General features: G+C 35.4%; 2 long non-coding RNA genes across 2 annotated transcripts in view; one reads left to right on the forward strand and one right to left on the reverse strand.

Moving 5' to 3' along the window:
* Positions 1-331: 331 nt before the first annotated feature.
* Positions 332-9690, reverse strand: LOC124089345 (uncharacterized). Its single transcript, XR_006850715.2, has 3 exons — positions 9505-9690; positions 5481-5561; positions 332-603 (listed from the first exon to the last, which is right to left on the reverse strand). It is a non-coding gene; the product is annotated as an uncharacterized LOC124089345 (long non-coding RNA).
* The window catches only part of LOC124089351 (uncharacterized), a 77139-nt gene continuing 66127 nt past the window's right edge, over positions 9192-20203 (forward strand). Inside the window, exon 1 of the long non-coding RNA XR_006850716.2 lies at positions 9192-9337. This is a non-coding gene — a long non-coding RNA (uncharacterized LOC124089351). The remainder of the gene's footprint in view (positions 9338-20203) is intronic.

A 20203-nucleotide genomic window follows, 5' to 3' on the forward strand; every position in this document is an offset into this window, starting at 1 on the left:
GAAGACATCTGGAGTGACTGGCAAGGTTCTATATAAGGGCGTGCTCCTTGTAGTTTATCAAGCTGGGGAGTATTGCTCTGTGGTACATGCTTAGCATGTGTGAAGCCCTGGGTTCAACCACTAGCAACACCTCTCCACACACAAATTTATCAAACTGCACATTTATATTGTGCATCTTTATATATGTGTTATGCTTAGTAATAAAAATTTGTTTTATTTCCTTTTTTCTTAATGACTGATAATTGGATTAAAGTCATCAATATAGATTATGGTGGCATTTAAAAAAAGCTTTAAAAACAAGAAATTTCACTAGTCATTTTTTGAGGTTGGTAAGGAACAAAATCTTTATTCTGAAAAGTAATTAGTCAAAGAAAAATTTAATACAATGTAACCAAAATTTCCCTTTACTTAGTGCCCCATAAGCATGGGTCTAGCCTGAAGTAGTATGGTGGAAAGAGGCAAGATTGATTGATTGTATCAACTCATCCATCTCATTATGACTCCTTCTATGCCAGGACACATAACAAGGACCCAGACAGCAGCAGAGGGACTGGCCACATCAACATGGTCTAGTTGGCTTCTCAGCAGGAACAATGGCAGATCCTAGAAAGAAAAAAAAAAAAAAAAAAAGGAAAACCTAATTAACCAACAACTACAAAAGGTAAGGGCTAAACTTTAAATTTAAACTTTCAAATTTATCCAGAAAAAGCTCATAAAGAAGGATTTGCTCACTTTGGAAGTATTAATCATCAGGTGATTATTTTTTACCAAATGCTAGAGAAACTTCTGTAGGTTTTAAAAAATTTCACTTCAGGATATTCATCTCTAAGATGATGAGTATACAAGACCAATGGTAACAAAATTACAATGACAATTGGCAGAAAAGTTAATAGCAATGATAACAGCCATGGAACCAATGATAAAATCATTAATAGCAGCAATGACTCTTGGGTTACGTTTTTACTCTCTCTGAGCCAGACCTGTGCCTTGTTGAATTCTAACAAACACCAGACTCCATTTTACATAGGAGGTAACTGGTTACAACAGGCAGGTTAAGTAGCTTGCTAATAATTGTCAGACATGGGTTCAAAGCCCCCTCTGTCTGACTCAAATCTTTTGTTGATAAACATCAGGACAAAGTCCCTCTCTCAGTCATAACCTCAGGAAGAAAGTACAAGTTATGAGAAAAATCGTTGGCATTTAATTTCTAATTTCTTTAAGGAAAAGGGCCCGCACTTAATCAGTATTTGCTGCTTGCCATTAAGCTTTTTCTCACAATGGTAAAATCCATTTGACAACCAGGGACAAAAGTGATATTCCTTGGAAAATGAAACCACAGTCTAGTATTTTTTAAAAAGTCTGATGAAAGGTATGTTTAATTTAAGTCTTAGGAAACAGCTTGCCTAAAAATGACTTTTGCAAGTCACGTAACATATTTCAATCTGTCATCTTGTATTGACCTTCACAGGCCTGAAATATATTGTGTTGGACTTGTGAAGCTTATGAGAATGATATTAAAGTTGGTAATATTTTTAAAATCTTATTTTATATACACTTCAATTTTTACTCCACTATGTACAATTCTTGAAAGCAATGATATTATAGAGAGTTCTTAGATACCTACCAGTTTTCTTGTTAATTAGAATGTATTGAGGTTAATTCAATAAATCACTGTAAAGTAGAAGGTTTACTCAAAGGAAATGCAAAGAATTATAGATTCAGAAGAATAGTTTCCTCAATATTTCAATGCTGCATAGCAGATTTTAATGTTTTATGTATTTAAGGCCTAGCACTCAGTTTATTAGAGTTTGTATATGCAAGTTGAATTAGGAATAACTTGCTTTAATTAAATCTTACATCGTTGAATATAATTCTTCTATCAGCTATTTTGCCTATTTTAATTTTCACCCTAATTAATAGAAATTAATCTTCTTTTATGTGTGGTACCTTTTGCTTTGTTGGTCAATGTAGACTTCAATTCTGTGTATTCTGCTCTTACTATTTCACTTTTTACTCAGTTATTCCAATGATGGGATTCATCAGTTAATAAAATAATACGTTATTTCAAAAAGAAAAACATACAAACAGTATAAATATTGGGGTCATCTCTGGAAAACACAGGACATGTTGTATGCAACATCTGTCTTTTCTAGGAAGGTGAAAAAATCATAAATTATAGTAGATCAGGATTTTTACTAAAAAAATTAAGAATTACAAAGCACTTTATAATCTTAAGTAAAATAATTACTCTTCTATTGAAAACTTTTTTTTTCATTTTAATAGATTAGATGAAATTTATTAACTATTTTTTAATGAAACAAATCAAGCAAAAAAATTTTCCTCTGGATTAAGATGGTGGAATGAGTATACACATTTCCTATGATTATCATCTAAAACTGCTAAAATAAAACCAAGAGGTTTTTGTGTTTTGGTTTCACATTCCCAAGAAGCAGTGGGGGAAAAATCTGAGAGAAAATGAAAAAGCAAGCACATGGGTGATAACTGACTTGGTGAATCTGAGAACTTTGAATTCTAACTTGACCAATAACTAGTACATATTTACATTACCACATACTCCTGCTAGTGTAAGATAGGGGTTATAGTAATAATAATAATAATAATAATAATAATAATAATAATAAGAAGAAGAAGAAGAAGAAGAAGAAGAAGAAGAAGTTAGTTTGAATTTGCTTAAGCAACAGAGTTCCAGATCTCCTTTCCCTTTTGAAGCTGCATGGGAATAGAGGATGTCTGTTTTACCTGAGATGTAGTAAACTCAAATTGGGGATTCCTCCACAGCAGAAGGGTAGATACTGAGACACACAAATGTCTTCTTTCAGTGGGAAGCAAAGCACCGAAAACTGAACTTTTACCTCCAGAAGATTCTCTGAGAATGAGTAAAAAAGAATAACACTGAATTCATCAATGGAATGGCTCAGCTAGATATATTGCCTTACAGCTAAGTGTAAGGTTTGTTCACATACCCAGATCTATCTACCCTTCACTTTTTAAATTCTCCTCCTTTAGATATGATCAGATAACCAAGTATCACCTGGAACTTTAAAAACACTTTTTGCATAAAAAACTAGAGACTAAAAGAAACAGAGGAAAAACAATACTGTTTGAAATAAGACTATTTGAGGAGAAGACATATCAAATAATCACCATGAACATCCTTAGGGAGATAAAGGAAGACAATATACAAGGTGCTATGAGAGTGGGGAAAAAATAAAAACTAGTAACTCAGGGAAATCTTTAAGAATTATATATAAAATGCAAAACTTAATTGAAGATTCAGAAAACAAAAAGCAGGTAATTGTCACAGAATTCATTCAAGAAAATGACTGGAACTTAAGGACATGTGTTGCCGCATGCCTAGAAAAAATGGATGAAAACCAACTCTCACCAATATACATCTTAGAGAAAAAGAATATGCCATAAGTTTCCAGATGGGTGGACCTAGCACTAAAGGATTAGAATCAATATAGATTCAGACTTTTTTGTAGCAACACTAAAAATGGAGAAAATCCTTTAAAATGAAGAAGAGGGTTTCCATCCTAAAGTTCTATGCCAAGATTCCCTGTAAACTGTGTGTGCAAGAAGATCATATTAAGTTTCCAGAGTTCTTCAGAGAGAACCAGTCCCTGGAGGACGAACTGCACATGGATGAGACATTAAACTAAGAAATGTAAAAAGAAGAAATACAGAAAGTAGGAGACAGCCCAAACATCCCATGGCAGGAAGAGACTGAACAAAGAGTCCCCCAAAGGTAGCTGTGCTCAGGCACCAAGGGCTATTAGATTAGAGAGAGGTAGACCAGAAGACTCTGCAAAGATTTTTTTGGAGAAAGTCTTGGTAGAGTAACATGAAGGTTTTGGGATTCAGAGATTGGCAGAAGTTTGGTGATGACTTAGCAATAACTATCTGGAAAGCTAATAAAAGAGCTACAAATTAATGAGTTGTCAACAATTCCAGGGATAACAGTAATTAAAAACTTCCTTTCCCAGTTCTCAATAGGATTTGTTTGCGACAATACACAGTAGGCATTAATTTAACAAAAATTACAATATAAATTTATTCAGAAAAATTAAAGACATTGTGATTACAGGGACAGTAATGGTAGAAAGTGATATATCTTCATTTTGTTACCTTAAAAGTCAATATAATTTGTAAAGGGCAAATAATACTAACAATGAGAAAGAGAAAACTAACTAACAATGTTACTTCTGAATAGGGAAATTAAATCTAAAAGAATACAGTAGAAATTTCAAAAAGTAGTTGGGATTAGGAAATGAGGCTAGAGGAGAGAATCAGGGATGGATTTTCTTTGTAATATTTCAAAAATAAGTGTTTGAAGTTATGATTGGTATAATCACACCACATTTAACCTGAAATATATATAAAATGTATTTAATTAGGAGAGCAAGATAGACAACGCAAAGTATCTTCTTTGGAGAATCAGCCAAGTTCAAGTCATTCAGACTCCTTAATAAGCTATGGTCTCACTCTCTCAAAAAATAAGTATATTCTTCCTACCAAATAATGTAACATGACTTCTCAGTTGTAGAAAAAACACATATCTAAAATTACATATAGTTTAGTCTCATGTGCATTTATCAGTTATTTGCCTGTGATAATGGAAGAGAATGTAAGATCCAGTGTCTTCAAACTTAGTAACTAGCACAATGGGATCATCATTTTGTGAATGAAATATATAAAAAGAAACATCTTGAGGTTTTAAGAATAAAAATAACCACAATATAAGATCTACTTTAATTAAAATGTCATTATGTTATAAGCCCATAATTCAGGTTACACTTCAATCAAATGATTTAAAATGATATAGACATCCCAAAACATCCATTTTTGTATTTATTTCAACAAATAGGTGTGGTGTTCATTTATCAAGCACTCATTATGTAGGAATTCAGAGATGAATGATATAGTTAAGATGGTGGGTTGAGTTTGCTCAGCAGTAAGCATGAAAACCTAGCATTCTTAGAAATCTTTAAAAATGACTTTATCTATTTTTTTGTCTTTCTTATGCAAACAGCATCCTCAAATTATGATCACAGATAAGTGGCATTGATTAAATGTGGAAAAAACTTCTTTAATTTAGGTATAGTGCACTGGAAAGTAGGAATAAAATAGGCAGGCATGTATTCATGACACAAATGTTTTCCCAAGTATTCTTGGAACTTAGAATTAATTTTCCTCTGGGAATAACACTCATCTGAGGACAGCTAACATTTTAATATGAGAAAGCTTGGTGTTCTCGGACATCCATGGCTTGTTTATTTTCTATTGGCAATATGCATGTGCATGTGTTTGAACATGCTAATGTACTCAAAGCATGTCTTATGCTAGAGTGGGGGATAGTGTAGTCAATTGGCATGGTTAGAAGTGTTTCTTCTCTTCTTTCTAAAGGAACAGAGAGTTAAGAATAAAGACATATGCCCACAATTTTCATAGTAGCTTACCTTTCAGCATGAAATTCAGTATTTGATGGTCTATCATTTTCCTATTCCCATCAATGTTACATGCATAGCATTATGCTCAGCCTAGGGTTTGAAGAAAGAGTTGTACACATTAAATCTCATTGCTAGGAACTATTTGTGTCAAGGTGAAATTAACACAAAATACTTTGATGTAATAATCACTTTAAAGCGAATCTGTTAAAGATCTATGAGGGAATAACATTTTTGGAAACTATCATTTTGAATAGGCTAACATGTACAAGCTCTTTCTTGGGCATAATATTCTAAATGTGACTTTCTCATTTCAAAGCAAAGAGACTCTTTTGTAAATGCCCTTTTCTAAAACATGGAAAAACAATTTCTGTTACAAAGTAGGTTGTGCAGACCCTCTGTGCTCTTTCTCACCTAAATTATTAATTTGGTTAATCAGTGCATTCCCTTCTCAGATATTCTACAGGGAGACTGGTCCCAATCCCTGTCCAAAATTTTGCATGATATTAATTAATAAGGTTTTTTATGAAAACAGTATTAAACTCAAAATCAATGTCTAATTGTCTTACATAAGAAATATCATGTTATATAATCTATTTACAACAAAATTTGATATATTCCACTAAAATTTGCACAAAGGCATTTGGTCCATAATTCAACATGTACATTATCTGCATTTTATAGTGGAAAGAAAATCCACCCCCACCTTGGAAATTCACTACAAACAATTTTTTAAGATGTGTAATTAGGACACCTGCCTTAAATCCTTTGATAGATTTTTAGATCATTTCTTGGGAGAAGTGTTCTGGCTGTTTCTTTTTCAATCAAAGCTACTTTGCTAAATTGCTTTCCAAGCAGACCTCAGAATATTAGCAAAGTCTGACTCTGGCCTTGTTGCAATTTGAATATTAACAGTCATAGCTTTACAGCCGCTCCATTTTCAGTAATGCACTGCAACTCCCACAATTCAGCTGACATTTTTTTCCTTCCTCCTCTGGCCCTGGCCCTTAGAATGTTTTCGTGGTGTCACCGTGAATGTGCTCGGAGCAGAGTTATATGGCATCATTTGGAGAAACATTGCGTTAATAACCAGAGTTCAAGGGCAAAGGATATAAACGGAGCAAATTACAAGTCTGAACAGATATATAGCTTTTGCTAAAAGGGACACGGGCTGCTACTTTATTTACTGGGCACTGGTGCACTTCTGGAAGGTGCCGGAACGCAGGAAGGCATTTTTAAACGACTGTATCACAGCTTAAGAAAACAACACACATTTTCAGACTAGAAAGAAATCTACTGCAATGATCAATGATTCTGAGTTTCCTAATGAGAGAATATGATTTGCTCTAGTGCACCTTAAGTTTTGGGGGTAATTTCACAGATTATAATATTATTTTATGTGCCACCATGAAAAGAAAGCAAAAGCTTGCCAGAAACCTAAATTCAGTAGATCTTTTCAAATTGAAACTTAGTCCAATTTTGTTAGGGATTTCTTGCTGGGTTTATTGCAACAATATCTACCAGGGGTTCAACCTTAGTTCAGAATTAACACTGAGAAAAGTGTGACTTGTGAAAATGCTATCTTTTATTTTTTAGGTTGTTTTTCAAACTACTTCAATCACTAAATTAAAAAAGGAACTAGAAATTTCAAAGAGAGGAAGAAAAATCAATTCTAAAAAATAAAGAAAAGAACAGCTTCATTAATAACTGAAGAAATAGATTTCAAAGATGTAATTTCCACCTGCTATGATACAAATGATTTTACCAATAGTCTCAGTAACACTGAACATATTGTAAACACTTGATACTTCTCACAATGTATACTATGTCAAAGTATGTTGTATAGTGTGAATGTATCCAATATTTATTTGTTAATTTTACCTCAATGCCCTCTCTCTCTCTCTCTCTCTCTATATATATATATATATATATATATATATATATATATATATATATATTTAATTGGCAAAATGGAATGCTACTTCTTCTTTCTTTATTTATTTTATTTGTTTATTTGTAAAGTAGCTGGGAAACTATTGTAAGAACTATCTAAATGTTTTAAAAAGCACAGCTCATTCATTACATTTTTTAAAAATACAGAATTTTTACCTTAAAATGTTCCTTATTTTATTATTTACTTTGCTAAAACCTATAAATGGCCTAAGTACCCAACACAAGAGAAATCATTAAGCAAATTATATATATATATATATATATATATATATATATATATATATAGAGAGAGAGAGAGAGAGAGAGAGAGAGAGAGAGAGAGAGAGATTATGCTTGCTATTAAAATTTATCAATATGGTTACTCACTAATAATGTTAAAATTCACTATTGACAATATGGAATCCATAGGATTCTAGTGTACTCTTTTTGTAAGTATTGAAACATGCATGAATTTAATTTACTTGTGTATTTTGTGTGTGTGTGTGTGTGTGTGTAATGCTGTCAATGTTGGCCTCATGGCATTATTAGAGTTCTTTTTAAAAACATACAATAATATTATTAAAATGTGGTGTTTGAAAGAGAAATGCATGTACTTAAGCTCTCTCCTCTCTCCTCTTTTTCAACCACATTTAGAAAGCACACCTTTGTGACATGCTTCAATCTCACTTACTGCTATTTTAAATATGACTTTCACTTTCTTAGTGGAGACAGTGGTGAGGGCAGAGGGGGATGGTGGGTCCTTTAAAGCACAATTAGAATAACATTTTCCTCATATGAAAAAAAAATCCAATGGTGTCTCTAAACTACTTTGCTCTCAGAGGCAAATGAATCAACATACAGGCAGGACTGGCTTTCTCCTTGACATGAGATGTATTACCTTCAGCATAGGGGCTGGCGCAGGAGAAATACTTGCAGTGAATGGACCTGTCCTTCAGTTGCCAAAGAAGAGACCAAGTGATACAATAGCTCGCTACCAGTCCCATTTCTATGGTGGTTCATGACATATTTTCTCCTGCTATCCATCTGTCTGCTTCAATCCCTACTCTCAACATAACGAGTTTTAAAAAAGATACCTCTAAAATCGAATTGCCTAAAACCATGTGCTGTCATCTTTTGCAAGGACAAACAAAACCTATACAAATTGCTTATGACTTTTAAACATGTAAAAGCCAGACAAATTATGAAAATGTTACACTTTATAATGTGCAAAATGCATATCTAGAACATGCTTCTATTTCATTGTATTCTTTTTCAGAAAAGTTTTATTAGCATTTAATAGCCAATAGTCATTTTTATCCTGCATAGAGTACCTAAAACGTATCATCCTATCTCCCTGTAATCAATTTTCTGTGATTTTAATAGTGTTTGAGAAAAAGAAATGCAACGGTTTCGGGTCTGATATCCCATCGTTTCTCAAACTTGGAAAAGGCATCATTCACGTGAATGACAAATAAGACTTTTAAACTATTTGTAATTTGAGAAGAGAAGGTTGGTGGATGGTTATGATGGCGAAATGATTTGTCAAACATTGGTCCGAAATTATGCGGGCTCTTCTCCCTCCACTTTCCCAGAGTGCGTTTTCCTTTCTCCCACAGAGATATAATAGAAACCAATCTTCAAAATCTAAACATTCCAAGCCGGGTCCCTTTGTGCAGGCATCTTGCCCTCTCTGCTCAGCACCGAGCAGCGAGAGCACGCTCCTATTTACATTCGCCGGCGCCCCGCTGCTCGGACCCAGGCAGCCGACAGGCCATCCATCATCTGCCCTCCTCCCGCCGAGCGCTGCCGCTGCGGCCAATCGGGCGCCAGGTGGGGCCGCACCTGCGGGACAGCCCGCAGCTTCCCTCCTCTTTGCTCGCTGCTGTTCGCAGGCTGGCTGTGGTGCCCTTGCGTTCTCCAAGGCCGGAACCGGACAGGTATGCTCGGGTGACTGGGACCATGTTTGCAACAAGCCCGTGGCTGGCAGTCAGAGGGGCGGTTGAAATGCGCACACTCCTGGTTTGCATACGTCTGCCATCAATGTGTGTAGACACACGGGCCCTCACAGGGTTTAGTCTCTAAAAAGTTGAGCAATTATTCTTACCTTTGGACGGGAAGAATAACTGAAGACACATTTTAGTGATAGAATGTGTTGCCTCTGGTCTGTTGCTCTTTCGGTGATGGAGTTTGAAAGCCAAGTTTGAATTCCTTGTGGCCCACATATACTTCAGGCATTATTGCCCAAAACCCAGGTGAACAATGTTAACACAACACTAAAGATTAAATAGTCTCCACAGGCTACAAAAAAATAAAATAAAATAAAAAAATACCCCAAACAGAAACCTAACCTGCATCTCAAGGACCATAAAACCAGATTGGAACACTTCAAAGAGGACCAGGACCTTGAACCACAGGAATGTCTTCCTTTTCCAAGTAGGCAAACTATTTGAAGTCCAACCATCTTAGATTGGTGGGGGTTAAGGGTGGTGCTGAGTTCCTGGCTGCTCTGTGGAGACAGCTACACTAAGCCCTGCCAACATGGTATGGATTTTGTAACTAGATTGGATAACTCCCTCTGGTTTACCTTTACCAAATATCTAATTTATCATGTAATTTGAGAACAACTGAGAACAAGCAGAATACCATCTAGCCCCCACCCACATGTTTTGAGAATGCTTCAGTGTAAATGTTGATTATATTGTTGCAAGACCTTGGGAAACAATGGTCCTGCAAGTGGCTTTGAGGTTTCTTAGGAAAGCATATTTCTTAAGTAATATTAATAATAACAGCAAATGCAACACCAAGCATCACTCTCAACCCCCTGATCCTGTCTTGCTTCTGAATTATAAATCATAAAAAAGAGAGCAATGATTACACTTTTTCTGGCTTTAACCAGGAGAACTGATAGTGCCAAAAAAGAATAGAAATAAACAAGTGAGAGACATATTATGCAACACAAAGAAGGGCACACTCAAGAAGTTCAAGGTTTCTCTTCTGTAGAGGCTCCCCATCCATAAGAAGGGTCTCTCCTAGCTTCACCTAGTTCATTAAAAAAAAAAAAATACTAACGGCTGGATCAGTATTCTAATTTGATTGGTCAGGACTTAAGTTCCTTGGAAAACCTTTCCAATCAATGGAAATGCACAATCCTCTAGCAGCACATTCCAATTCTGTTCTGTTTCATGGGATACATGAGTGGAATTCATGGAATATTATTCTGATCTGTCCCATGGGATACAATAATTGCTCTCACCAGCCTTCCCCACTCTTACACACTGAGCCCACATTACATCAGCAAATTTTCTCTATTTTTTTATTTCCCATCCATAGCTCAGTCCTATCAACATTCTGTTCTGTTCATTCTGACTGCTAAAAGTGTATCATTCCTCATGTAAATGACTTGATAGTAGTTGTGGAGTGTTTTTTTTTTTTTATTTTGCTATTGATGTATACATTCATATTATTTAAAATGCTGACTTTGGGGAGGACGAAGAGCAAGCGATAGAACCACTGTGGAGTTTTGCAATCTAAAATATCTTTCTCAGAACTTGAGAGCCAAATGTTTGGGGAATAGCTCCCTGTTCGGTTGTGTCCTTGTTTGTCTGCTTTGGCCTACCTGAACCCGTGGCACATGGCTGGGCAGAAGTCTGCCTGCACATTTTGTGTGAGCAGAACATTCTTCCTGTTCACCAAAGTGGAACTGAAGTTTCTCTTTGCCTTGGTTTTTCTTGCTCTCTGTGGCTAGCAGTGCCACATTTCTGGATTATGTTGTACACTTTTCCTTCAGAGATAGATGATCTGTTCTTTGATTAGACACCCTGACCTTTTAAGGGTGTGGATCATTGATCTTGATCTGGACTGGATAGAAAGCTCTTGACTCTGAAAAGTTACGGTGCTATGGACACCACAGGGAAATTCAATTTCTGTGTCCTCCCTGCCACTGCAGCAGGACTCCTCAATTAGGATTTCTCTTGTTATTATTTTACTTTTATTAAGCAAGCTGCAGCTCTGCTTTCCAGATCTAGCTTTTAGTTACAGTAATCAATTTTTCAGTATAACCGGCTGTAATTGTTGGCTTGGATATTGAGCTTTCATGGGGCTTAGACATAGTGTGTTCCTGTGAAGGGTCCTCTCCATACCTCCTCGACAGATGGGTAATAATACCATACATTAATACCTCCACATTGGTTTATGTGTGTTTGACCACAGTGCAAGCATAATTATTTTTGCCCAGTAAAAGCTATTAGAGATCTATTTGGTAGGTTTTACGATCAATAGCTCCTGTGATATTTGTGTAGCAGCCACAGAATAATCAATTGAAGGTCATATAAAGTAAATTACCATCCTCCCATAATGATTCTTTTTTCTAGATGAGAATTGGGTTTTATTATTTCATCAGGAGCCTTGCACGACGCATGCTCTATCTGTTGGAAAGAGAGAGATATAAAAGTTGTGAGCATGTTTTGAACATAGTATTAATATCCATTACTTGAATTTATGTTATTGGATTATTGAATTAGTGGATTCACACTGGAATTCCTTCAAAACCCTTTCTTATGTACTCAGTGACACAGTTAATAACAGTCAGGAGCAAACGGACACCTTTGCTGCATGGTGGAGTGAGTCACTTTGCAAAAGTCAATCTTTGTAGCTGTCTCTTTAAAGCAAATTTAGAGTTGGTTAAATGTGTTATATTGACAGTGTGACCGAGCTTCTCTCTGCAAACCTTTTTGGAGAGTGACTGGTGAACTAAGCAGGAGATGGAGTCAGGAATGTTGAATACTAATGCATCATCTACCAATAGCTCAAGGTGAAGTGTGTGTGTGTGGGGGGGGGGGAGCGGGGATTGCTCTGCACCTGTGTTCAAGCTGGGCATCTGCCTCACCCAAGTTTCCTAACCTGGATTTCAGACTTGCAGCACCAGCCAGAGTGATGGCTGCACCTCTATAAAAGATTGCAATTTCCCAACCGGAGGCATGCAGTCCCCCAACTGTCTTAAAGGGACCCATTTTCAAAGTTTAGCCTTTCTTTTTGTGGGTGCAATCAGTTGTGCACTGAAAAACTGCAGCCACAGTTGGATAACTGCAGGCACAACAGGCCACGAGAGGCCTCTTTGCTCCAAATTTTGTACCTGCAACTAATTGCACTTACAGCAAATGGGAGTGCGATAGGAGCTTTTTTAAAAATTTGGGCCAGTAAATTCTCCATGGAGGAAATGGTCAAAGAAAGAGACAGTTACTCACTTTCTTAAAGACAAAGGCAAATAGAGATATCCTTTCTTCACACACTCGATATAGTCCTGTAGGGTATGGTCTGAGAGCCAAGAACCAGGCACTGCAAATGCCCTGATCACTGGGACATTGTCTGGGACTTGGTGATATTTTGCAAAGAAACAAGACATGATCTACTGACAAGTACATCTAAGAAGATGTTAGTGAAGTTGAGACTATTAACTTTGATGATAAATTAATGAAGTGTTTTAGAATCAACGGAAAAAGGGAAAAGAAGTTAGTGTTATTGTTGTTACTTTTCATTTGCTTGGCAGATAACCAATGTAAAAAAATTGAGATAGTAGACTCTATATTTGAATTGTAAGGGAAATCAGAAAAAAAACTTAAAGTTATCTATCTAGACTCTATATTTGAATTGTAAGGGAAATCAGAAAATAACTTAAATGTATCTATCTATATACATACAAATTACATATTTCTATATCACATACACACACACACACATCTATCTATCTATCTATCTATATATATATATATATATATATATATATACACATATCTTATATGTATATTTTATTTTACCTTTTTTTCTTGATGAGTTTAGGAGAAGGACAATTTACCTTTTTAAGGGATGCACTAATTTGACCTGGGTTCCCAGAGGCTAGATACCTGCCTGCAGGGGCTTATGAAGTATGTCCCTCAGAGACCACATTCTACCATCTCTCTTGTACAATATGGTAATAACAGAGTTGAGATTGAGCCCTAAAACTTGTTTTCTACCTTTTGTAGATGACCATAAATTAAGTTCATATTCTGATAATTAGGTATCAAACCCAAAATACCATTGGTAATTTGAGTGACTGTTCTCACAGAAACAGTTTGAAATGTAGTTATATGTCAGTTACAAATTTCATCACCAAACACAACAGAAAAAGTGTTAGTGATCCTAGGTAAGTCCTAGCAAATTGATGGGGAGTAGCAGAATAGTAGTTAAAAAGTAGAGAAATCCTGACAGTCACACAGAGCAATGGAAAAGAGTGGCTTGTGCGGAAGGAAATTCACACACATGTAGCCAATTTGGCAAATGAATCAAGAATTGGGAAAAGACACAGTACCTTTAACCAGTGGTGCCAAGAAAACTGGATGTCCACAATCAAGGGTCTTCTCTTGCACCATTCACAAAAATCAACCCCAAATCATCCAAAGACCTAGAGGTAGACCTGAAATTGTAAAACTTTCAGAAGAAAAGTGGGAAAAGTGTCATGGTATTGGCATGAGCAATAATTTTTTTTATATGAATCCAAAAGCACAGGAAACAAACAAAAAATAGGCAAGTGATATTACATCAAAATAAAAAGGCACTGCACAAAAAAGAAAACAACAAACAAAAAGGCAAGCTACAGAATAGGAGAAAATATTTACAAACTATATGTCAAAAGGTGTTAATCAAAAATATAAAAGGAATATTTATAATTCAATAGCAAAATAACTAACAAATTTTAAAAATAAGCTTTCAAAATTTTATATGCATATATGAATATGACACAATAAACCTGCTACTCTTCTTTTTTAGTTATTCACAGTAGATCTTTTTTAAGTACAATTATTGGTTCTCTTTTGCCTTCATACATGTACTTTGTTGTTGTTTTTTTATTTTTTGCATTACAATTCTTAATACACATATATACCACAATTTTTGTATCTCCGTTTGTATATAAAGTATAGTTGACAACCAATTCGAGTCTTCATACATGTACTTTGGATAATGATGTCCATCACATTCCACCATCCTTGAAACCTGATACTCTTTATAATTAATATGCACTAATTAAAAACTGGGTTAAGAACTTGAGCAGACTTTCCTTCAAAAGGATATATAGGAAAGGCCAGCAGGTATATAGAAAAATATCCAGGGTCACTAATCATCAGACATGCAATCAAAACCACAACAAAATATCACCTCACACCTGTTAGGATGACTTTTATCTCCCCTCCCCAAATGACAAAAATGTTAGCAAGGATAGGGAGAAATTGGAAGACTTGTACACTTGATAGGAATGTAAAATGGTGCTACTATGGTAAAACAGGCCAATATAAGCTATATATTTGAAAACAAATGCTGTTATTGGTACCAAAATATATTTAGTGCTGTGTTGTTCAATTTTGTATTTACAGTAAGAGCTAACTATTAAGTAAACATGCAAGAGACCTTAACAAAGGTATTTTTTTTCTTTTCATATTTTACTATATGAATACTACCCAGGATTACTACCTGTGCTATAATAAAGTTGCACAAGAGGAGTAAGAGGAAGGACACCTGGCCCTTAGCTGTCTTATTTGTTTTTATCTGGGTTGTGCGGGCATGAGAACCTAGCCTTCCTTAAAAAAATCCCTTCAAGTTAATAAAGTGCAACTAGAAATATAAGTTAGCCCCCAGAAAACTTAGTCCAACATGCACCAAGATTGGAATTATTTTATTGGGAATGCTACCTCCTCCTCTTTCCCTCTCTTTTCTTTTATGACATTTTATATAAAAATACAGCCTCTTTCATTGTTATTTGGAGAGTATTAAGTAAGGAATTTATTTTCTTTATGACTTCAGGTGAATCTCTTTGTTCAGCTTTGGTCTTGTAGCTCAAAAGGGGAATAAGAAGTTGTAGTTGATTCAAGAAGAGAAATCCAAATGCTATAAGCAATAGAATTTTGAGACACATTCAGGAAATTATTCCACAGAGAGGATAGTAGAAGAAGATAAAAGTATTGAAATGATCTATGAGGAAATTGTAAGGTTATTTTCCTCTAGAGGTAAAATAATAACACTTGGGAAAATGGACTTAAATTAGGAGCAATTTCATATGTACAGAAAGATACCCCATTAACTGCAAAAGCTAAAAATAGTTTTAATGAACAACAAAGAGAAGCTATAAAATATCAATCCTTATCAGTAAAAAAAGTCCTATGCAAATAAGGCATTCAATAAATAAGCAACTGCTATTGGAACTGAATGATGATGGCAATAGTGAAGATCTTTAGAATCAGTTCTTGCGAATTTCCGTAACAACTTTGCACTGTCTACTCTTACTTAGTACTCACTTTGCCAAATCCAAACACTGGATTAACTCTACAAGGCACCTTCTCCATACCTGTTCCAAAGCTTCACTCAGCCAATATTGGCTGATCCTGGCTAATAATGATTTTACTGTAAGAATAAAATTCTAGGCTTCGAAAGAGTCATATACTCTGCCCTGCTGCTTTCTAAGTTTCCCTATTAAATTGAGCCTCAAAGAAAATAAAGCCAAGTCTTTGCCTCTCTCTGCAAAGCCGCATTTTACTATAAGCTTACCTTGTTTTAACCTTCACCTGGAAAATAGATGCTATCGGTTGGGGAAATCCATCATCTTTTATGTATTTTTTTAATTATCAATCTCTCATATATCTCCCGTCTCATCTTTTTCCTTCAAAATTACACAGGCTGAAAGGCTCCTCCCGAATTCAAAGGCTAGTTCCTTTATTTAGTTTCTGAAACTTATTCCCTCATCCTTCTCAAGAATTTTGTGAAATTTGTCTGTCGCTTTCTCTATCCAATACTCTTTCTTTATTGAATCGATATACAAACTAAGCAGTATGAACACATGGATAAACAAACAAATGAAAATCATAAGCTATATTAGCCAAAGGATGATCATTGACCACCAGTATTAATTGCCTTATTCTCCCTTGTTAAAAGCATCCATGCTGTTAGTTGGTTCCTTGAAGACCAATTATATTCCCCATCTTATTTTTTGTGGTTAAGTATATTCATATGAATGAGTAAATAGGCACAGGCTTCAACCCATTGGAAGTATCCTTAATGAGGGGATCTGAGCTTTTCATCACTGCCTCCTACATCAATATTGGCAAATTATGAAATAGAAAATTCTGGATTTCTTACCTCCTGTGTTAGCTTATCATCATTGTGACAAAATACTTGAGACGATAAACTTAATAAGAGAAAAGATTTATTTTGTCTATGGTTTCAGATGTTCCAGTCCTTGATCACTTAGCCCTGTTGCTCTTGGGCCTGTGGTGAGGCAGCACATCATGGTGGAAACATATGGTAGAGCAAAAGCTGCTCACATCATTGTGGCCAAAGAGCAAAGAAAGAGACAGGAAGAAATGGGATCCAAATATCCCCTTCAATGGCACACACCCAGTGACCTAACTTCCTTCCACTAGGCTCCAACCCCTAATGGTTCAACTACTTCCCAATAGCACCACAGACTTGTGACCAGGCTTTCAATATAGGGGCCTTTGGAGAACATTCAAGATCCAAGCCAGAACATCTTCAATCTCAAAAATGAGGGAGAAATAGACATTTATCTAGTTTTAGCTGAAATTGTTTCATTTCTACCAATTGTAGCCCAAACAAATCCTTACTGACAGACTAACATTTCCTAGAACTCCCATCTTCAAAATTATTACCATACCACTCAACATTTCTTCACAGATAAGTGCTTTCAGTCATCTCTATCTGTAGCTGTTTATTCAATGTTTTCACTGCTGTGACAAAGAACCAGAAAAGAACAATTTTAGAAAGGAAAAGTTTATTTGGTTTATGGTTTTTAGAGATGTTAGTCATTAGACAAACAACTCCACTTTTGGGTACCTGAGGTGAAGTGGAAAATCATGGTGGAAGGGTGTGGAAGAGGAAAGCAGCTGAGGACACAGCACCAGGAAGCAGAGAGAAAAAGAAACTCCTCACCATGGACAAAATATACACCACAAAGGCACATACCCAAGGACCCACCTTCTCCAGCTGTATCCTACCTACCTACAGTTACCACCCAGTTAATCCTTATCAGAGGATTAACACAGTGATTATGTGAAGACTCTCATGATCCAATCATTTTACCTCCAAACCTTCTTGCATTGTCTAACACATGAGCTTTGGAGGACACCTCATACCTTAACCATAACAGTAGCCTTCACATGCTCACTGGTATTGTATTTCAACCCACTGCCAGAATCCCTAAAGGGACTGATGGTGTCAGGCTCACTAACCTCCATCTATCCAATCCTCATCTTACTTAATATACCAGTGGCATTTCATGTCATCCACTCTCTTTTACAAAAGTCTCTCTTTTCTAAGATTCTCTGACAACACACACTTCTGAGGTTTTGGTGTTTTTTTGTTTGTTTGTTTGTTTGTTTTTTGTATTTTTGTTTTGTTTTTAGTCTTCAGTGCTACTCCTCATTCTGCTTGGCAGTCTTTTATTTCAGTTGCCTACTTCATTACTCCTCTTTTAGTTCAATAGGTATTTTAAACCTAACATATCCACCATGGAACCCTGGATCCTTCCACCCCCACTCCCCAAATATATTTCTATATCAGTTTTTCTCATCTTAGCAAATTCACCCATTTGCTCTATTTAGAATATGGGAATGATCTTTAATTCCATTCTCTGCCTTATTCTTTAGAACCCAAATCTTGAAGCAATTGTGGTTGAGCCTATTCAAACAAAAGCATAGCATCGGTCTCTTTCTGCCATTGTAATCCCAAGCATCATATTCTTTCTCCTAGTTAACGGAATGGCATCAGGTCTGGGTTCTCCAATTTTATTCTTTTTGTTTACAATTCCAGATATATATATATATATATATATATATATATATATATATATATATATATATATATATATATATATTGATCCAAGCTCCACAATAGACTGATACCACAGTGAGAGCACAATCTAAATTTCTTAACATGGACCATGGAGTTCGGGAGAATATCCTCCTCTCTCCTGCAGGTTTCCTTCAGTTTCTCAGAAAGACTGAAGTATTTCCCACTCCTGCTCCTTTGTGCAAGCCACTTCTTCTCTCTAGTCCTCTCTCTTTCTCTTCAAATCTATCATTAATTATTATTGCCTCAGCAAAACCGTCACTGGCCACTTTATTAAGGATCTATATATCTTTATATTTACATCTACATATACACACAAACTAAGCCTGTATAACTCTCCCCTGTTATTTCTTTGAAGCAATAATTATTTTGTTAAATAATAATTCCTGAGGTTTATTGACCTAATTATTTAAAAAATATTCTTAACATGTTTATTGAGGTATTATTTATTTACCATAAAATTCACCTGCTTTAAGCTTATATTCAGTGTTTTATATTTTAACTAAATTTACTAAATAGTGCAACCATCACCACAACTCAGTTTTACAACATTCCTTTATACCCTTACCTACTCTGGACCCAAACAACAAACGAATCTACTTGTTGTGTCTATAAATCTGCCTTTTCTGGACATTTCATATAAATGGAATCATAACATATGGTCTTTTGCAACTGGCTTCTTTCATTTAGCATAATATAAAACATGTTATAAGCAAACATGTTTAACAATGAAATGTTATCACACATATCAATATTTCTTTCCTTTTTATTTCCAAGTAATATCCTATTGTATGAATATACCAAATTTTGTTTTTCTCATCTCCAGATGGTAGTCATTTAGATTGTCTCCAGGTTTTGGCCAAATGTATTCTGCTGTGTAGTACTTACAATTCCTAATTATACATTTTGAACTTGTTAATTTTATGTCTCTTCTTAAGCCTGTAGAACTGAGAGCAGTGGCTCTGCCTGTTTTGTCACCAATGTGTGCCTAGCCCTTAGCATATCCTTACTGTGGAATAATCATAACGTATTTATTAAAGAAAACAAAAAATAAATTACTTAAAAAATTACACCCCCCCAGAAAAAGGTAACTGACTACTTACTAACTCCATGCTGATTTCCAGATATCTCTTCCTAATGATCATAGGACAATTTAGATGATGATGGAGCCTAGGAGAAGGGTGATTATCTAATTTTAGTTAACATCAGCCCTGGTTGATAGAATTTTCCAAATGTGCTTGCACTTCACCTTCTTGTACTACTTTGGAAATAGTAACCTGAGGTGAAAGGGGCCCACATTTTTTGAGAATAGTTGGCTCTATGTATACCTCTGACTCTGGAAAATCTTAGAACCAAACAAAAAGTATGCTACTACTGCACATTTGTCTGTAGCTCAGGGAGGGAATCTTTGAACATTTTTGGAAAATTCCTTCCATACAGTGAAACCAGAGTACATCACCTGGGAACCTGTATATAATTGGAAAATCAGGGAATACTTTCTGCATGGGAGCTTATGTGAGTCTTGCCAGACCTAGAATCCTGCTTCAGGTTTTAGTGTAAGTAGCTTAATTCAGCATCTAGAATTTACATTCAGACAGACTTTATTTCTCAAGTCACAAACTAAGGAGACACAAATTCCAGAAATCGAGGTTATTGATGACATAAATAGAAACCCTCTATGCCATGTCAAAAAAGCGGTGAAAACCTGCACAAATATTTTTAATATGCAATATACGTGATTGATTGAAATACGGATGTTTTAAGCAATTGCATACATATATACACTGGGTGTCACTCTGGAAGAAAAATCCCCATTGCTTTTTATGATCTTATTAAATAAAATTAGAGAACCTGTGAACTTCTCATTGGAAGCTACAAGTCCACAGAGAACTATAGTAATTTTATCCTACTTC

This window comes from Marmota monax, unplaced genomic scaffold (genome assembly GCF_021218885.2).
Source record: "Marmota monax isolate L192 unplaced genomic scaffold, Marmota_monax_Labrador192_F-V1.1 WCK01_AAM20220418_F8-fsc00005, whole genome shotgun sequence".
NCBI classification, from domain to species: Eukaryota; Metazoa; Chordata; class Mammalia; order Rodentia; family Sciuridae; genus Marmota; species Marmota monax.